General features: G+C 39.7%; 1 long non-coding RNA gene across 1 annotated transcript in view; it reads right to left on the bottom strand.

Annotated features, from left to right (window-relative positions):
- Positions 1-5,156: 5,156 nt before the first annotated feature.
- The window catches only part of LOC123376899, a 44,192-nt gene continuing 29,083 nt past the window's right edge, over positions 5,157-20,265 (bottom strand). Inside the window, exons 2-3 of the long non-coding RNA XR_006581991.1 lie at positions 6,492-6,636; positions 5,157-5,340 (exon numbers count right to left, since the gene is read on the bottom strand). This is a non-coding gene — a long non-coding RNA (uncharacterized LOC123376899). The remainder of the gene's footprint in view (positions 5,341-6,491; positions 6,637-20,265) is intronic.

Below are 20,265 nucleotides of genomic sequence, written 5' to 3'. Positions count from 1 at the left end.
AGCTTTTTCTGGTAGATGGTTTTGAGCATTAATAAATGTTTGCTGCACTTCAACAGATTTAGAAAGATCATGCTCCGTTGAAGTCCCATCACCCAAGCTATTAGAGGTAATGTTTGAAGATCTGGCTGTAAAACCCTCTCTTCCTGCAACCCCATCATACAATTGTACTTGTACATTTGTCCATCTCTCTCTTAAAACTAATGAAGTTTACACTAACAACTCCGAGTAGACCTCACCTCTCTGATGGTTAGACACCTTCTTCTAATTACCAGCCTGGATTTACTCATGGCTATTTTATATCCATTTGTTCTTATGCCAACACTGTCCTTTAGCTTTAACAGCTCTTTCCTGGTATTTACTCCTTAATGTATTTATAGAGAGCAGTCGGATCCCCCTTCAGGCTTCTTTTTGCTAGACTAAAAAAGCCAAGCTCTTCCAGTTTCCTCTCATAAAATAGGCCCTCTCTTCCCCTGATCATCCTAGTATCTCTTCTCTGTATCTGTTCCAGTTTGAATTCATCTTTCTTGAACATGGGTGACCAGAATTATACACAGCATTTCAAATGAGTTCTTACCAGTGCCTTGTACAATGGTATTAATAGTTCTCTTTCTCTACTGGAAATGCCTCCCCTGATACATCCTACGATCACATTCTGACATCTGGGCAGTTACTTGAAATGAGCTATCCACAAAGACTCAAGCCTCCTTACTTAGATGATCAAGCACATTCTGAGCAATCGGTGTATAAGAAGTTTATAATATTTTGGCAATATGCACAACTTCACCTTTATACAAGTTGTTTTTTCTTCCATCATGCCACTCACTCATCCCAGGATGTACTGATTTGTTTAAATAAAAATAATGTATTTTGCCCTCTGCATCCAGCTGCAAAATCCCCATCTGATCCAGCATTAAAAAGTAATTAAAAATTCTATACCTCTTTTTTCCTTTTATCCCCCCTAACAGATTAAAATGTTCCTTTCCTAGACCTTTTCTTACATAAGGATTTTTAAAAAATATCCAACTTCTCTAAGAGCTTCTTCTAACTTGACTGCCAATCCGTTGCACCTCTTTTAATTATCTGCTTGAGCTCAGACCTAGACCAGAGACCTCAGTCAAGTAATCAGTGTCTCCTTGTCACACCTGCCTGAACTGGTTTGATAAACTCAAGCCTCAAGGAGCAAAGCAAAATGGTGGCTAAACCAATGGATAAATATCCGGGAACTTTCAAGCTTTACAAGAGGCTGCATAGTTCCTTACTGCTTTAATCTATTCAAACCCCCTTATTATACCCTTGCCCAACTTCTAATAGAGCAGAAATCTGTGCACGATGGCAATGGCAGGCACAAGAAAGACTGGGCAGATGTGCTTATTTGCATTTGTTGAAATCTGATTAGGTTAGGTTACTTTTCCAGCAGCCCCCTGGGAACTTAGTGCTTATGGTGCATCTTAAAGCCAGATGGTATCGTTTGTCAGGTATCTTCAGCTTTTGTTTGAACAAATGAAATTTCAAAACAAATAGACTATAGTCTCCAAAATAAGGCTGATATTTCAGAGCAATGAATAGTGTGTTGGCAACAACATTTGCTTGACCCACACTTCAATGTCTGAAATGAAACCAATCTCTCAGTGCAGACATGTGGTAACAGAAGAATGTTTTTCATAAACAAAATACTGCAGATGAAGCCCTCTATCTCCTTCCATGTGTGCACTAAATACCTTCCAGGAAAGCTGGAATCTGACATTTTGTGAGAGCATGGGGGAAGAGGGGAAATGCAACCCCATCAAAATGAGATGAAAATAGCAGCAAAAAAACTGTTAGCAAACCTAACCTATTAAGTGGTTCAATAAAACACATGAATGGTATAGTAAGTTGACACTACTAAGAAAAAGCCGATCTGTAATTATTAGTGTTCTAGTACTAAGCTAGCATGTCCCCCTATCCTAGGGAAAGCTTTCTCGTTTTTTGTGAAACGAGTAAAGAGCTGCATTTATCTTTGAGAGGGAAAACAGCACTGATTGCGAGTTGCACTCCACACTGTTCACGCTAATGCTGCAGGTGGCACTGTGCCAGGAACCAGGCCAGCTGCTGGCTTGCCCCCTGGCTAATTTCACCAGGAGGCAACCAGTGACCCCAGCTGCACTGCCTTGGAACTGATGAACAGCCACATCCCGTGACTGGCTGTTGGTTTAGCAGCTCTGTTTATAAGCTTGGCCTCCACAGCTTTAGTGGCTATTCAACATGTACCCCAGTCCCTGTTCCCTTCTGGCTTATGACTCTAGTTGATCCTGACTCTGGTATTTGGCTTCTGTTCCTTTGGTACAGACCCTTGGCTCATTCCTGGACTCTGCCTACTCTGGATCTAGCTCTAAATGATAGGCTGAATTCTTGTTTCAGCCACTAGGTCTGACCATCCATGGCCCAGTTAGCTGTATGCTGTGACTAAATAAAAAGGGCAGTGATTCAGAGAAGTATCTCTGTCCAGGAAGGGTGCTCAGTCATGTGGTTAACTCCCATTGAGGTCCCACATGGATTTAAGCACATGCTTGAAGTGAAACACTTTTTTCTGTCCTGAATTAGAGGTGCACATTCTCAAGAGGAGGAAATAATATATGTGTGTTACAATATATTTCCCTAAGTCACTAGCTTAAAAACCTGCATTTGTTTTTAGATAATGACTCAAGCATCTGATGAGATCTTAGAAAAGCAAAAAAAAAGCCTTTAAATAACTAACATTTAATAACCATAATGATGCAAAAATCATTCAGTACAGGACTGAAGGGAAATGAGTAAATTCAGCAGCTGCATTACTCAGTTGCTAAAAGAAGCTGATGAGCAAGGAAATTTTTGGCCAATGGACTTTAGTAGAAGGTAAATGATCAGGGGGAGGAGGGGACTTGAACCAGTGGTCTCCCAAATCTTGGGTGAGTTGTCCAACTACTGAGCTAAAGTTTATAAGGGAGGTGCTCTAGGCCTGCTCCTCTGGTGTTTTTGTATGGGGTCAGGTGGCTTAAATGAGAGAGAGGTGTGATAGACATGCGGAGTGAGGCAGCAAGGTGCATGCCCAGAGGCAGAAACATAGGCACCTAGGGAGCTTTTACTGCAAAAATGTACTTGCTGAGTGATTTTAGGTACCTCTAGGTTCAGCAGCGAAGCAGGAGTTTTGCAGATTGCAGTGGCACCTAAAAATGGGACTTAGGTGCTTAAGTGTGAGGGGTAGGCACCTAAGTACCTTTGTGAATCTGGGCCTATGTCTTTTAAATTGGAGGAGTATGACATCTCAATGACATCTGCTTCTAGCTCAGATTCCATCTGGAATTGTTTCAAGAAACCATTTATCACCAGCAGAAAGACAGAAGGCCAAATCCTTAGGTAGTGCAAGTCAGTGTAGCTCCATTAAAATCAGCAGAGCTACACAGTTTAGAGGCTGAGGATCTGGCCCAAAGATATCAAATCTGTCACAGTGGACTGCTACTTTCTCTTCACTGCGAGGTCCATAGTTCAAAGTAATTGCCTCATTCTTCTGAAGTAAATTATCACATTATCTAGCTATGTATATTATAAAAGCACCCTAACCCTGTATTCCTCTGTTGGTGTATATAAGGCCATAGGAGGTTATTAATAGTCATGGTAATTGTTAACAATTAAACTCTTGGTGTAATAGCAAAATGTCTATTCTTAAAATATTTTTATGAGATATCTGACTAGCCACTGCACAATCTTAGCAACCACTTTAAACAAGGAAAACTATGGCATTACTTCCACCCAGCTGTAAGCACCAAAGTCAGTGAAAATACTGCAGGTAGATGAGCAAACACAGACACCTGTCAATTGACACTATAGCCACCATTGTGTTCAGTGCCAGGGATATTAACATTAAATGTATCCTTTCTAGTGGGTGTATTTTTTTTTATTGTTGTCATTTGGATTGGATACGTATTTATTCCTCTCTACACATAGTGGTTATCAGTAGCTGCTTGTAATAGACTGATACAGTTTGCCTGAAACATCCCACGCATTCATAAGTGAGCGTTCTGCTGGGAAAGAGTGCTTTGCCTTCTGTTCATCAAGATGCCTCATTACCCCCACAGATATAAGGGATGTGAGCATGCTCAGAGGGAAGAACCATAGAAGCAGCCAACCTTGGGGAAAATCAGGTTAATATCCTTATTAATAAAGCCAAATGGCAAGAAGGGGGTAAGTTTTTGACTCTTCACAGTGTGTGAACTTTGTTTTAGAGCTGGTTGGGAAAGGGCACTTACTTAAACTGGTCCACAGAATTGTTTGTACTTTGTTACATGCTAATATGTTTGGTTATTTTTCTTTCCTTTAAGATATGACGTTGTGGATATTTCCTTAGAAGAAATTTGGAATTTCATTTGGCACAATGCACCAAAAGCTATGTGCTGACAGTTAGCAGATCACGTGTTAGTAAGGGATGAGACAGCTTAATGCCTAGTTGGTGTTGTCTTCAGTATAATAAAATAGATCCCCCCTCAGTGCAATTCTAATGACATCAAGATTAGCCAGTTGTGTCTCCAGAATTCCTGGTTTATGTATAAGTGCATTAGTAGCTAAACTGCCATTTTCATGACATTATTCTCAGAACGTAAGCCATAAGAGCAGTGCTTTAAGGGGTGACATTTCCACACTAGCTGATCCTTATACCCAGCTCAGTAGTCTTAGTTCTATTTTAATGGATAATCTCTGGACATACTGTAATCAGGATCTGAGCAAATTCTGGACAGTTACTCTTTCACGTCCCCACTCTTGTGCTTAACTCTTTGTTATAGTACATACTAAAGTTCTCTTTTCAGAAAGCATTAGACAATATCAAACCCAAGGTATTGCATTAAAGCATCAAATTGACGTTTTAACTAATGCAGTTCTTGTGAAAGAGAAATACCACCAAACTATTTAGTATACACATATTTACAAATAATGCATTTCAGACTGCACTTGGTTTTGTTTATGAAGTGATTTAAAAAGTATTCTATTAGATAGGGAGACTATTGGTATAATCTTTACTAGAAAGACTGCTGCCTAGATGATGCATATTCATAATTTATAATAACTGCAACACCATTGTAGAGTTTCAGATGGATAGTTACAGTCTCATCTTCTCCAGAGACCATTTCCTTGTTTGTAGTGTGGCCTAATGGATAATGTATATCACATGACTCTTCAGAAGTGGAAATGGAACCGTAGTGCCCCTCGGTTCAGAACCAAACAGTTCTGCCTTACCAGTGAGCAGAAGCTATGAATCCTTTTAGCCTTATCCATTTGCACAGATCTGAGTGACTTCCTCTGCTTAGTTTGTATGGTTGCTGAGAATCTGGCCTGTAGGCAAAAAGTTAAAGGTGGAGACTGAGCCTTGAAAGCAACCATTTTTTCTCCAACCTGTTCCTTGTGTTTTGGAGCAAAGTCAAATGGGAACTCTTCAACTGGAGTTCAGACTGACAGTTCCTATCAGTAACTCATGTGCACAGTGATGTTGTAATTATATCTAACGTAAGCACTGTAAACCAGGAAATTGAGCGCTCAGATTAAATTTAAAAGAAATTCAAACATGTTAATATATGGAAATGTTCAGTTAAACAACATGAACTGTTCCCTGTAGTGATGCTATACATTATGCACCAATTATGATGAATGTATAATAGTGTTTCTAGTCCCATATTAGATTAAACTGTTTTTAAAGATAGATTAGTCTTACTTTTTCATTTTTTTTCTTTTCCTCATGGTGTCATGAAGAGGTGGAGTTGAGGTTGTTTGTGTGTTTTAACTGCAATATATCTTTACATCTATTTTCTTTAATTCATAGAATCATAGATTGAACTCTTAGAGCCAGATTCACCAGTGTGCTTTGGTTGCGGTGCTCCAGATGGCTTAAAGGAAAGCAGCCAGAGTGTATTGGCCAGTTTCCCCTAGCTCCTGACCTCCACACAAACTCCCCCCCCACTCAATTTCTACCACCATCCTCGTCATCATGTTCCCCCTTGCTCCCATTGTTGAGTAGATCTGGGGCAACTGGCATTGTTTCTTTTAAAATAAATTTTTATGACTATTGGTCATTTTTTACTCTTAATAACTGTTGTTTTTCCTTTGGCAGACATTAAAGGCTAATATTCTTCATAGAATTCCATAAATAATTTCCCTCTTTCAAAATATCTTACATCTCCTATTGTTCTTAAGGGCTGGTTGGCTTCACTCCCACTGGAAACAATAAAAACTGGTAGCCATATTGAAAGTGGGCAAAAATGCCTGAATGTTTTTGAAGGAGAATATTATTTGTCAACCTCTGGTAAGGAAGAAACTTTCCATTATGGAGAATGGAAAAAATGACTTATTCTAAACATTCTTCAAATGTAGCTTATGCTCAACCTTTAACTATGGATTTGCAAATGGCACTTCTTTAATACAGCCCCCAAACCTGGGGCTCTTGATTAGGTTGAGTCAGCTGAAGACATGCTGAGACATGTAAAACTAACCTTAATGATGACTTTCTACACCGGCTTTAGGAAGCTGCAGAGCATACTCGGTAAGTTTCCCCTTTGGGCAAGTAGTTATGTCCTCCACAGAAACACAAATGATTCCAGCAAATCCTTTCCTCCACCCCATTGGTGCTCTTCCTTTCTGTAGATTAAAAAAAGTAATAATCATCAATTTGTAGGGTTTAAGGACAAAAGGGACCCTCTAACCCGATCTTCTGTGTAACACAGGCCACAGGACTCCCCCCAAATCATTCCTATTTGACCTAGAAGAGCATATCTTTTAGAAAACCAGCCAATCTTAATTTAAAGTTGCCAGTGATCGAAAACCCACCACAACCCTTGATAAGCTGTTACAAAGGTTTATTAACCTCACTGTTAAAAATATGTGCCTTATTTCTAGTCCGAATTTGTCTAACTTCAGCTTGGCTAGACTGAAGAGCATACTATGATGAAGTCATCCCTTTACCTTCTCTTCGTTAGGCTGAAGACTTTGAGTTCCTCGAGTCTCTCATTGCAAGGCAGGTTTTCTGATCCTTTAATCATTCTCATGGCTCTCCTCTGAACCCTCTCCAATTTACCAACATCCTTCACTGGGGATACCAGAACTGGACACAGTACCCCAGTACTGGTTGCATCAGTGTCAAGTACAGCAGTAATATAACCTCCTACTTGATATCCCCCCTGTTTTACATCCAATGATTACATTAGCCTTTTTAGCCACAGTGTCATACCGGGAGCTCATATGTTCTAGAGCTGACCAGAGGATGACATTTTTTTTCCAAGTCAGGCAGAAGAGAAACTTGCACCTGGGTCTCCAACATCCCAGGCCAGTACTCTAACCCAGATGTAGAGTGTATCTGTATGTGCGTTTCCTAGACCAAGAAACCTTCCTGACAAAAATGTTATATAGGGTAGAGCCAAGAACTGATCTGTGCAGGACCCCACTAGAAACACATCCACTCAGTGGTGATTCCCTGTTTACAGTTTCATTGTGAGACCTATTAGCAAGTAAGTATTTAATCCATATAATGTTTGCAATATTAATTTTGAATGATTCTGCTTTTTTAATCTGAAAGTTGAGCGGTACAAAGTCAAAGTATGTTACTTCAAAACTATTACTTTTATCAACCAAATCTCACTCAAAAAAGATATCAAGTTAGGTTAACAAAATCTGTTCCATAAACCCATGTTGAATGGCATTAATTATATTACTTTCTTTTATTTCTTTATTAATCAAGTGCTGTCAGCCATTGCATTATTTGGCCCAGGACTGATGTCAGCCTGACCATCTTATAGTTACCCAAGTTGTCTCATTTACCCTTTTCAAATATTGGCATAACATTAGATTTCCTCTAGAATGTCCCCATTGTTTGAAAACTTACTGAAAACCATAATTAACAGTCAAGATGGCTCCTTAGCCAGCTCTCCTAAAACTCTTGGATGCAATTTATTTGGACCTGCTGATTTAAAAATTTTGAGCTTTAGCAGTGGCTGCTTAACATCCTTCTTAGCTAGTATTGGAATGGGAAGTATTTCATCATCAACATCATATGATACGAATACATCATCTGGCCTTTCCCAAATATATAACAGAAATATTTATTGAATAATTTTCTGCATTATTGACCATTCTATCATTTCCATCTAGTAATAGATCATCTAGTAATTAAGATTTCTTTTTTTCTAATATACTTAAGCTCCTTCTTTTTGTCCTTAACCTAGCCATAGCTATCACCTTTTGCATCCCTTATCAATTTTCTACAATTCCTAGCTTCCAGTTTATATTCATTACTATCAACTTCCCCTTTCTTCTATTTGTTATGAGTTTTATATCTAGTTGCTTTCACTTCACCTCTAAATCCAGGTTAGTTTTTTAACCACTTAGGCCTTTTCTTCTTGATTGTGGCTTTTTGAGGATCTAGTAAAATGTTCTTAGAAACTTCCCAATTATAGTTCAGATTTTTCCATTTAAGTTCTCTCTCAATTGACTTAGCTCTTAATTGTTTTAAGCTTTGAAAGCACCAAGTGTACACAATACTGGTTTGGGCTTTATTCTGTTTGCACATAACAGATTTAATTAAATCATGATCACTTACCCTAATTTAGGTTGAATTATTAGTTCTGTGATCAGTTCCTCTTTATCTATCAACATGAGGTCCAGTACAGAAGTCTCCTGTGTTGGATGCAACATTTTCAGTTGGGAAATTGACCTTTATCTGTTAGGGCAGGGGTGGGTCAACTTTTTGGCCCGAGGGCCACATCTGGGTATGGAAATTGTATGGCAGGCCATGAATGCTCATGGTTCCTGGCCAATGGGAGCTTTGGGGGTGGCGCTTCAGGCAGAGGCAGCGTGCGGAGCCCCCTTGCTGCCCCTATGCGTAGGAGTCAGAGGGGAGATGCGCCGCTGCTTCCGGGAGCCATGTGGAGCCATAGCATGTGTGGAGCAGTGCAAGCCCTGGACCCGCTCCCCGTCAGGAGCTCGAGGGCCAGATTAAAACGTCTGAAGGGCAGCGTGCGGAGCCCCCAGGCCGTAGTTTGCCCACTTCTGTGTTAGGGCATTGATCCACAAGCATTCAAAATCACTTGGTTCAGCCATTTTTAAGACAGAGGGCCACTCACCCTCCTCTTTTGCTCATTTGATCCTTCCGAAATAGGCTATAATTGTTGATTTTAACATTCCAATCATGGAAATCTTCCCACAAGGTTTCTGTAATGCTAACTAGCTTGAAATTATGCTCATAAATGAGCAATTCCAGTTCCTCTTGTTTATTACCCAGGCTTCTAGCAGTGGCGTATAAGAAATTAAATAATTTCTTCTCTTCACATCCCTTGCTGTCTTGATTAATTTTGTTGTGAACACCTTGATTTTGTGCTAACTGTGTGCTCATTTGTTTCCTCTTTTCTCCTCCTTTTGTGTATATAAAAGCACATGGATTCCAATAGCATCAGAACATGATGCCATCTCTCTCTCTGGGCATAGGTTAGGTGATAAACATACCTGACTTCCTTGTGGACAGACAGCACACAAAGATGTCTGTACCAGGTACATCCATCTAGGGGTATCTCCAGGCAAATCTAAATGCTACCCACTTGTAAATGGATATTAGAAACAGAACAAATCTGGAACAACTTAGTCAAAACTGTCAGACCTTAGGGAAATGAATTCTTGTGGCCGGGACTGGGGAACCTTCCCAACACAGTTTTGCACCGCTGAAAATAGCTACCCTGTCCCCATCTAGTTTTTCCCATCTCTAAAGTAAGACAACATTCTACCTTCTGATACATGCATGAGACTCCCTTTGGCTTCAATTACAATTGCACGTGCTCGTTTCCGGATAGAATTTGACCCTTTATGAGGACATAGGGTACACATAGTATACCAGATTGTTCCTGTTTTCCAAAGTGGTAGATTAGGCCACATTTACAAAATTATCTATTGTGCTTAGTATTCTGTGAGCTATAAGGTCGTTAATGAACATCTCTCAGAAATAATCCATTCTGTTTTGGAGAGTTATTGCAAAGAATGAATGAAAAAGGGGATTTATTTATACAAACAAAATAACCTAAAAAACCAAGGAGAGTTTGAGCAGAAAACAATTTTCAAATTATTCCCAAATTTGATTAGAGAGAAAATCTAATCAGCTAATTCATCTCTTTTCATCTGTCAAGATGTTGGATGGCCATGAACATATTAGTATGTGAGTTTATCAGTGATGAAACAGCCTGTGTGTGAGAGAGAATGCAAAAGACCATTTGCATAGTGTCTGACTATTCAGATATTCACAGCCAGTTTAACTACTGCCTACGCTGAGCTCAAGCTGTACCATCTGTTAGATCAGCTATAAGTTATATGTTCGCACTGCAGTAGAGATCAGGTGAAGGATGTCAGAAAAAGGAAAAAACAAAAATGTGGGTTGTCATTTAGTGTATCTGATTATTTAATTACTCTCTGATACTTAAGACCAAGCTTTCAAAAACTCTAACTTTGCATCTGCAATTTTTCACAACCCAGTTTTTCTGTACCCCAAATCCCAGGTTTGTGAGCTAAATTTTATTAGCACATATAAACCATATAGTCAGAGGATTAACTATCTAGTTGTCTGGGAAGATGCAGTATTTACAAATAAACCCAAGATCATGTGCATGAAAAAGGTTTTTTTGCGGGGGACAGACCCTTGGTTCTTTTTTGACTTTATGCTCTTCTGGTGACCTGCGGAGGCTATAAAATCTCTATGGACTTTCCAGTTGGCACTGAGCTTGTGTAACAGGTCTATGCCAAACTCAAGTATAGGGGGTATGGCTGGGTGAAAGATGGCCTGGTCATAAAAGTGGTGTTGTGTTCTGATCTTCAGCTGACAAAAATGCTCCTTGGGGGCCACAGACACTTAGGCCTGGTCTGCACTGGGGTGGGGGGAGGGATCAATCAAGTTATGCAACTTCAGCTATGTGAATAACGTAGCTGAAGTCTATGTACTTAGATCTACTTACCGCGGTGTCTTCATGCTCCCCCGCCGACTCCACCTATACTTCTCGCTCCAGTGGAGTACTGGAGTCGATGGGAGAGCGCTCGGTGGTCGATTTTATCGCGTCTTCACTAGACATGATAAATCGACCCCTGCTGGATTGATCACTTTGGAGGTAAGTGTAGACATGCCCTTAGACCGACTCTGGGGCTGCTCCCACAGCTGGCCCCAGGATCAGGGAGCAGCATGGAACTCACCTCTCCAGTCCTGGAATGAACACAGCTCAGTGGGACCACAGGATCTGGGCTTAGGTGAATAAAACTACAGACAAGTTTTGAGCCTTTGAAAATTTGTCCTGAAATGGCTTGAAGAAAAGACTACTGTAGCAACAGAATTGATTATTCTTAAAGTAAGCAGAGTCATGAAAATATTAGGTTATAATGTTCCCCCTTCTGTCCCCAGTGTCTCTGATACCACTCTCAGGGTTCTGCCAAAGGTAGCAAATATTTGGGCCCTGCAGGTCTTTTTCCGAGTAGAGAAGAAATCGGTGATGCAGAGTCTAGGCACGTTCTAAGTGTAACTTGTTCTAGTTACACATACAAACCAGTCCTGGAACAGAAATGGTCAAACAACTTTCAGGGCAACCCTTTTAAAAAATCTTAGCTTAACACCGATGTGCAGTCCTAGGGAGAAACTCTACCTCAAGAATTGACTCTAATCAGAGACCAGCTCAGAAAATAAATTTTCCTGCTTCTCATACTGCTTCTTCTACAAAGCCCATGAATAACCCAAAACTAACACATACCATGTCTTCCAAGACCAAAATCTTGCTCATACACCTTGGGGAAAAAATGGGAAAACTATGTGTAACAGTTCCACCCTGATGACTCCTGCCATGACAATATCAAACATACATAACACAGATAGTTTCATTTAATCTTTCCTCATCTCCTAGGAATTCTAGATGACTACACTGTAACTAACAAATGGCTCCTGCTTATTAAAGCAGGTGCTTTCCTTCTGGAGCCTTTTGAAGAGGTGAACAAAAATAGTTATTTTTGGATTTATGTTTCAATTTCAATACTTTGTATAAAGCATATTGGAGCAAATTAATCATTAGTGAAAGTCTGACCTCCATGAAGTACCACCTGAAATAAATTTGGCACATTTTAACTACAGATTCTGAGTAATCTTTTTAATTACATACCTAGGAACTGGCCCAGAACCATAACCCTTTAAAATTGCAAAAGCATTTTGCAAGGCTATTTTGTGTGCTGCTGCTTTTCATTTAGTTGTAGCTACCTTGGGAAAAGCTCTGAAACCTTGAAAAGAAACATAGTCTTGTCAGCTCAACAAGTCTTTGCACTGAAAAAGAAGCATGAGGTTATAAAAAGACTGAGTATTAGAAAATGACTTCATTAAAAAAGAAGGAATGGAAGCCTTCCTGAAACTTTATTAAGATGCACTCAATCCCTATTGACAAGACCTTTCACTAAACACAAGTGAGATGTATTGAATAAGTAAGGAATCAACTAAACCAAGTGAACTGGTCCCAGTAGGTGAAGGAACCATTAGAAAGAAAGGGTGGGGGAATGAGGAAATGAAGGATATTCTTCAAAAGGCTGGAATGTGAAAAGGCATTGATGCTGCTATAATTCCTGGATATCTTCTCTTTGTAGGACAAGGTGAAAAAGAAAAACTTAATCATATTTCTGCTTGAGAAGAAAAGGTTCATCCTCTCTTCCATGTGGAAACTCAAATTAATTCTAAGTTGATTGCCTAGTGGATAGGTCCATCAATGGCTATTAGTCAGGATGGGCAAAGATGGTGTCCCTAGCCTCTGTTTGCCAGAAGCTGGGAATGGGGAATGGATCACTTGATGATTACCTGTTCTGTTCATTCTCTCTGGGGCACCTGGCATTGGCCACTGTCAGAAGACAGGATAGTGGGATAGATGGACTTTTGGTCTGACCCAGTATGGCCATTCTTATGTTCCAGTGGAGCATCACCAGGTTGAATAAATGGTATTATAATCTAGCCTTGGATGCATTCTTGCTCCACTCATGATGTCAACAGGAGCTGAAGAGGGCCAGTTAAAGGCAAGACTTTTCCCCTTATTTGTAACACCCCATACTGTAGGTAGTATCCTACAGGCTGGAAGAAATCAAAGATTAGGTGATGGTGGGAAATACACTAATTCTTTACCCCTATTTAGAAAGAAAATTCTGGATCACAACCAAGTTGGAGACTGGCATTTTCTGAGAGGCATACTGAACTCTCCTTACCCTGAAGTTGTAACAGTCATCATTACATCAATCATCATCATATATTTGTAATGCTTCCAGAAATGTGGTAAGACATTTTTACAGTCAGAGAAGAGGGAGGTTCCTGCCCCAAAGGAATTCAGTTTAATAGCACAACTTACAAAGAAGGATAGGAGATAGGGAACAATTAACCCCCCCCCACCGAAACCCTTTCCTAATTCAGACTCTTATTGCTTCCTAATCCTTTGCCTAATTTACCAGTAACATATTGATCTCATTATAATTCTTGCCTAATTTCTCATTTTGTTTTTTCACTGTTAATTAACTGAATATTTTTGTGGAATAATAGACGACGTTTAGAAGAACCCAGTGAGGCAAATTCAACACAGGATTAATGTGTCGGGGTTTCTTCTAGTGGTTTGAGTAGCTCTGGAGACGTGAACTTCATTTAAAAAAAATCCCAGATCTGCCTCCTTACTCCTTCAATCTAATGAGTCAAAAATTAAAAGATATTACCTCGCCCACCATGTCTTTCTAATATCCTGGGATGGACACGCTACGACACTGCATTCGAAAAAGCAGTGACAGCTTTAATTTAAACAGCAGGGGGGAAAGCCCCTTTTAGCAAAGGTTTTTAAGATAGCTGTTAGAAGAAAGAATCCTCAGGAACCACACTGTGATACCTTTGCTCACATTCAGCAGTACCATACATTGTGAGTAGTCCCAATGAAGTCAATAGGACTGCTTGTGGAGTAAGGTACTACTCAGTGTGACACAATCTAGCTCGAAGAGAAATTTAAAAATTGCTTGTACTTTTTAGAAAGTCAGAACCTGTATCTAGGGGGAGGGGAGAAATCCCCTATGGATGTTTCAGAGAACAGAGCAGCTCATCTAGGGTCTAATCCAGCACCCACTAAAGTTGATAGAAAGAATCCTATTGACTTGTGGGTTTTGGAGCAGGTCCCTACTGGGAATGAAAGTAGCTGTACAGCTGATCAGTCTGTTTTTAAGGATTAGTAAATCCAACAGCTTTTCTATCACAAAAAATGATACAAATAATTGTTGCTGTTGAAGATTTTTTCCAATTCCTATTTTCCCCTTAAAAATTTTATATCATTATTATAAACAACATTAGTGTGAATTTGAAGACTAAATGGTGGATTTAGAAAAATCTAGGTTGTTATTAATAATATTGAAATTTGTGCTTTAAATCTCTTCCTTCTCATACGTCCTAGAGGTAGCGAAAAAACATTAGTTGTAGGCTTTTTACAGTCCTGCAAGGGATTCGCTGTCCTAAAAGGGCAAATTGCTGAATTCCATTAAACAAAAGTCTGCTCTCTTTCTTCAGGACAGGTGGAATTACAAGGTTCCATGACAATTTATTATTATAGTTATTTATCTCCATCAGTCTGCATAGCACCTCAGAAAGCAAGTAAAAGTTAAAATCCCTTAAGGGCTCACAAACTGACCCCTGTCCTGAAAGGAGCTATGTGCAGTAAAACCTCCACTGAAGTCATTGGTTCCCATGCAGGTGCTGGGGATTGCCTGTATGGAGCTTGGTGCAGGACTGGGGTCTGTGTGTGCATGTGGACAGAAAGTTATACTGAAGTGAGCTTGTGTATATATTAGCATAGGTATGTAAATATAGACACAGAGCAGTGACTACTGAAAAGGTTCTTCTGTGAGATTCTGCAGTGTCTACGAGACACTTCTTTGTAAATAAACAAAATGCTTGAATGTTAATTGTTTTGATTTTGTTCAGGAGCTCACAAAATCCTGAAGTTCTTCCTAGGGAAATCTGAAGTCATTTAGATTTAGTTTCTTCAGTTTTCATGTGGTGTTCTGACTTTATCATACATATAGCTTTATCATTAGTTATACAATGAAGATGTAGTCACGTACAAATAATGTTACAGTTAAATGCTCCAGTTAAAGCAGCAAATTCTGTACTCAGATCAAATTCCCTGAATCTCCGGTGCTTGGTTATGAGTAGATTCTTTATTCTGGGCAGCTCTCCTATTCCTCATAGGAATATCTTGTATTGCATATTAATTTTATATAGAGGTGATCAGACCACCCCAAGCTGCAGTTTCTGAATCTTTATATGCACCTTTAGAATCAAGAACATTTATTTCCAAATGCATTTGGTGCAATAATCCTAAATGAATTTCCCCATCTACTATCCCAAAGAATGAGTTATCCAAATGGGCAGTTTAAAGGTCATAGACAAAATTAAGTTGGATATTATAATGCCAAATTTCTGTGTGTTCAAGGTCAGTTGGCATTTCTCTTGCTGCCCTCTACTTCTCAAATTGCATGAAGCTGCTAAACTATTTTGTGCAAACTGACATTTTGACCAGTTCTGGTTAAAAAGTCCTGATTTGAAAAGTTCAAAGACTTAAGTCTATGTTTTGCATCATAAACCTTTTATTACATTTTAAAATGGCTGGAAGATTAAAGCATAAAAAAGTAGCTAAAGTCGATGCTCAGGTTCTTCTTTCCTAAAACATTTCCCAGTTCTTGTATGTATATTGTTGTACTATGAAATTGTCAAGTTCATTTGGAAATCCTATTGGATATATGGGAACTATTGTATAGAAAACACAATGTAATGCCAATAGAAACCTCACACTGACAATGACACATTTTTATTTTTGTTTCAACTATTTAACATTTTTAATGCTAATAGGACTATGTTATCCCTTTGGTGATCTTTGCATTGAGCTAATTGTGGTTTGGGAGGGAACAGAAGCTTTTGAATCATGCTTAAAAGGGCTTGTGAGAGCTGCAGAGAGAGAAAAGTTGCTAGATGTCATATGCCCTGGCCAAAGCACATTTAGAATTAAGGACAGTTGCGGCCATTGTGTAGTGGAGAGGAGCAGAGGCAGAGAGCAGTCCATCTGCTGTACATGTCATTTTCCCCAGGACGCCTACCAGAATTTGACAAATTGTTGCATAAGTTAATGGATGAATTCAGCACTTAGACCCACTACGTGGCTCTGTGCGATGGGGCAATGGTTTAGTTAACAGTATGGCACAAGAAAGAGCTGGTGATGGGGCACTGAAGGAGCAGGAAGGTGGCAGTGGTCTGTGGGATTTGGGCCATATTTTTCCTGAAGATCTTGGTGGCTATAATGGCTTTGCATTGTAACTGATTAGATCTTAGTAAAAATATTGTGTGGCTGACTGACAAGAAGAAATAGAATCCCAGTGAATGTGATCTCTGTCATACCGATAGGTCTAACGTCTGTTCAAAGCAATGGAAACTTAATTTTGTCACTGATGTCAGCAGATCTGACCCTGAATACTCTCAAGGAGCAGATCTCACATATACTTGCAAGAGAAGAGCCACACTTTAAGGAAAGAGTAGCTGAGATGTATACAACAGCCCCAAATAGATGTTTAAATATATTTATATATTATAATGAAATTGCTCTTAAGCATAGTCTGAATTTAGACCCCTGTTAGCTTGGATCAAATACATTCTGCACAGTGGACATCACTGAAGAGCTCAGGATAGCGGTAGGCTTTGGAAAGCTAAATGCATACAGCACTTACACTTCTGGAAATCCAAAGAGAAGTGATTAAAATCAAAGTGGTACAATGGCATCTGTTCTCACTGCTACCTTCACATTATTGCCTAACATGCCACCTGTGACAGCAGCCCTGCTGCTGCCACCAGGTCACCCATCCTATACTCCCATGCACGCTCCATGCTATAAGAGCCCATGGAAGGACAAATATACTAGTCAGCACTGTGGCCCCAGAAAACAGCAAAAGAAAGGGTTTCTTGGGTACAAATTCCAATTGGAACAGACTTTTTTTTTTTTTTTAAATAATTTAAAACAAATTCTGCAGCAGGATATGTGTGTCCCCCTTTTGGTGACTTCAGAAAGTTGCAGCAGCTCTCAAGTAGTGAGTGAGGAAAGGAGGTAGAGGTGTCCTCTGTACCTCCGGAGAATGAGGAAACTGGCTGTCTGAAATAGGGCCTGATTCAAACATTAACCTCTATTGTCTTTCACTGGCTAGGGAGTCTGGTTGGGAGTGCAGGCAGTTTGAGAGAAGCAGCAAGCTTCACGGCTGTAGCTATTCTCATGGCTACATATACTATGTACACATCAGTGAGGGCTGTTATCACAGTCTGACTATAAAAATACATCGAGGAATATTTAAAAGTTTCTTTTGCCCATCTCATGTCTGTTTTTATTAAGCAATCATTCACTACTTCTCATCCATTTATAGGGTACTAACAATCCATCTTCAGCAACATTGTGCGTATGCTGGTGAAAGAAGAGTGCTTCAGTATGGTGATATTAGTTTGCATTCCCATGCAAACTTGCTAAGGTTTGTGCAGACTTTGGCCAGGAAGAGATGGTAAGACATGTCTTACTTTGCATTCAAGCCATGCCTCCCAATTGCAACTCAGAGCAACAGTAATGTACTGAGGAGGGAGTACTGGCCAGTGTCCAGCCTATTTGCCTTCTGGGGGAGGTGGTACCAAAGTTCATTGAAAAGGGAAAGATGTCTGCAGGACCCATCTCAAAATATCTGTTGAGTTTGTCTTAAAGCATGCTGGATTTTTTTGTTTGTTTGTTTTTGTTTAGAAATTTGGATTTGTCTCTCAAGCTACTTCTGTAGTTAAGTTTCCTCTATAATTAACAAGTGTTTACACTTTCCCCATGGAATACGAGTACATGCCAATCTTGACTTCCCTCCCAATATATGCAGTACATTTCTGCCAAGGTCCAACTGCTTTCTAATATAGTGTACTCCATCTCTTTCCTAAAATCAATGTTTCAAAACACAATTAGCAATGCTGCAATAGATCACAATATAACACTAACAACATGTGAGCTAGACTGCTTCAGGATTCCACTAATTGCTTAAACAGGAGTGTGCTAGCCCTACTAATGGACAGATACATTTAATTCTAAGCCCCCACTCATTAAATAAGATACAGGGTCTCAAATGTTACATGCTGTAGGAAACCCTTGAGGTAATCACATTTGTGACTAACCTAAGCTGCCTCTGTGTGTGTTCAGACATTGCTGAAAGAAAATTTATCTGGCCTGAAGAAAAAAATGACAATTCCTATAGAAGGCTGTCTGGCTGTAAGATTTTTCTGTAACTAATACATTCCTTTAAAGACAAGATGCTTGCAATTAAACATTTGTAACTACACCCTTTAAACTCTAATAATCAGTAGTAAATGTAAAATAGATACTATTGACTATAGAAGTGTTTCTACAGTCATTCTAAACTGTGTGGAATGCACATTTGCCTCCCATTGATTTAAATGGGCTATGAGTCAGGCCCTAAATCATGAAGCCATCACAGACCCTACATATACTAGGGTAGTGGAGAGATCACAGGGACTGGATCTGCATGTGGAATGGAAAACTCTCTCCAGGCCATATACTCAGTACCCCCACAACTGTTTCTTCCCTCTTCTGTGTGTGGGCATGAGGCATGACCAATGGAGTCACGTAGTTAAGTAACTTCCCCAGGATCACTCTCTGAATGCCAGAAATAGAACACAAAAGCTTAAAACACCAGGCCTCTGCTACACGTCTAGAAATATTAAGAAGTTATCACTAAGGCTGTGTCTACACTACCACTTTTGTTGGTAAAACTTTTATTGGTCAGGGGTGTGAAAAAACACTAACTCAGCAACATTAGTTTCACCGACCAAAGCACGTGTGCACAGTGCCATGTCGATGGGAGACGTTCTCCTGCTGGCATAGCTACCGACACTCATTGGGGTTTAACTATGTCGGCAGGAGAGCTCTCTCCCTCTAGCATAGAGTGGCTACATGGGAGACCTTACAGTGGCGCAACTGGAGCCGTACAGCTGTGTCGCTGTAAGGTCTGTAGTGTAGACATGGCCTTAGATGGGCCTGCCTCTTTCTACTCCTAAACCCTTATTTAGGTATCCAAAACATTGCCCTGATTTTCAAAGATACAGAGCTTCCAGCAGCTCCTGTTTATTTCAATGGAAATAAAAACAAGGCTACTGATGTAAGGGCCTAAATGTGGACTGAAAAACCGAACTCTGGCAATCCATTTTTGGAAATTGTGATCATAAAGCTTTACATATTCTTTTTTTAAAGAATGCTAGTACCCCAACCTATGGAATAGTGCTCCAAAATGATACCATCAATTTACTGAAAAAGCCCAAAGTTTGAATCATTAACAACTTTCTCTTTTAAATGACATCCATAAAAGTATTTTTAATTTGCTGAGAGCAATAAAATGAATTACCAGTTTGCAAGGGCAAAAGCCTTAAGTTACATTACAACAAGCATATCTCTACAGGGAATGGGTGAGGGGAAGCAATATTTAATTCATTGATTTTAATAAGCTATTAGGAAACGTGTGTATTTCAAGGATATGAAAGTTGTCATTTTAGTCTAACAATGGATAGTTTATAAATTTGTTTCTCACCTTCATTACCTCAATATTTTAAAACTAGACCTCTGTGATGCTTTGGGATTCAACCCAGACCAGTAAGGAGTTGTGTCACTGCCTGCCCTGCAGGTCTGGGTGCTTTGAGTGCTAAGCTGCTGTAGCTCAAAGCTGTGACACTAACAGCCAGTCTTACAAGCACACAAGACACACCCTGGATTTCGCCACCCAGTTATTTTTGCAGATTGACCCAAACACCCTGTGTGGCATTTTGGGGTTCACCCAGGCCAACAAGGTGAAGGGTAAAGACGGAGTCTCTCTCTGTTCCTTATATCCCCAAAGGGATGTCTTTCTCCTAAAGTCAGGAAGGCCACCTGGAGCTTCAGTCTCCTGTGTTTCTTTGGGGTACAGTAGCCATGTTAACTCTCTGTCTCTGAAATTCAAGATTAGGATAACCCAGCTGGTTTAGCTTGATGGCTTTGTTTACTGCTGATAAGTAAATTGAGATAAACACACATTCCTTTGTCTAGGACAAACCTGTTTATCACCTTTATCTAGGCTAGGCTGTCTGGTCTTAAACGTGTTCTAATAACGAAGACCTTACTTAACTTGAGCTCCTGTGGAATATGCAATAGTAGA

This window comes from Mauremys mutica, chromosome 1 (genome assembly GCF_020497125.1).
Source record: "Mauremys mutica isolate MM-2020 ecotype Southern chromosome 1, ASM2049712v1, whole genome shotgun sequence".
Classification (NCBI taxonomy): Eukaryota; Metazoa; Chordata; order Testudines; family Geoemydidae; genus Mauremys; species Mauremys mutica.
This window is presented reverse-complemented; position numbering and strand designations above follow the sequence as displayed.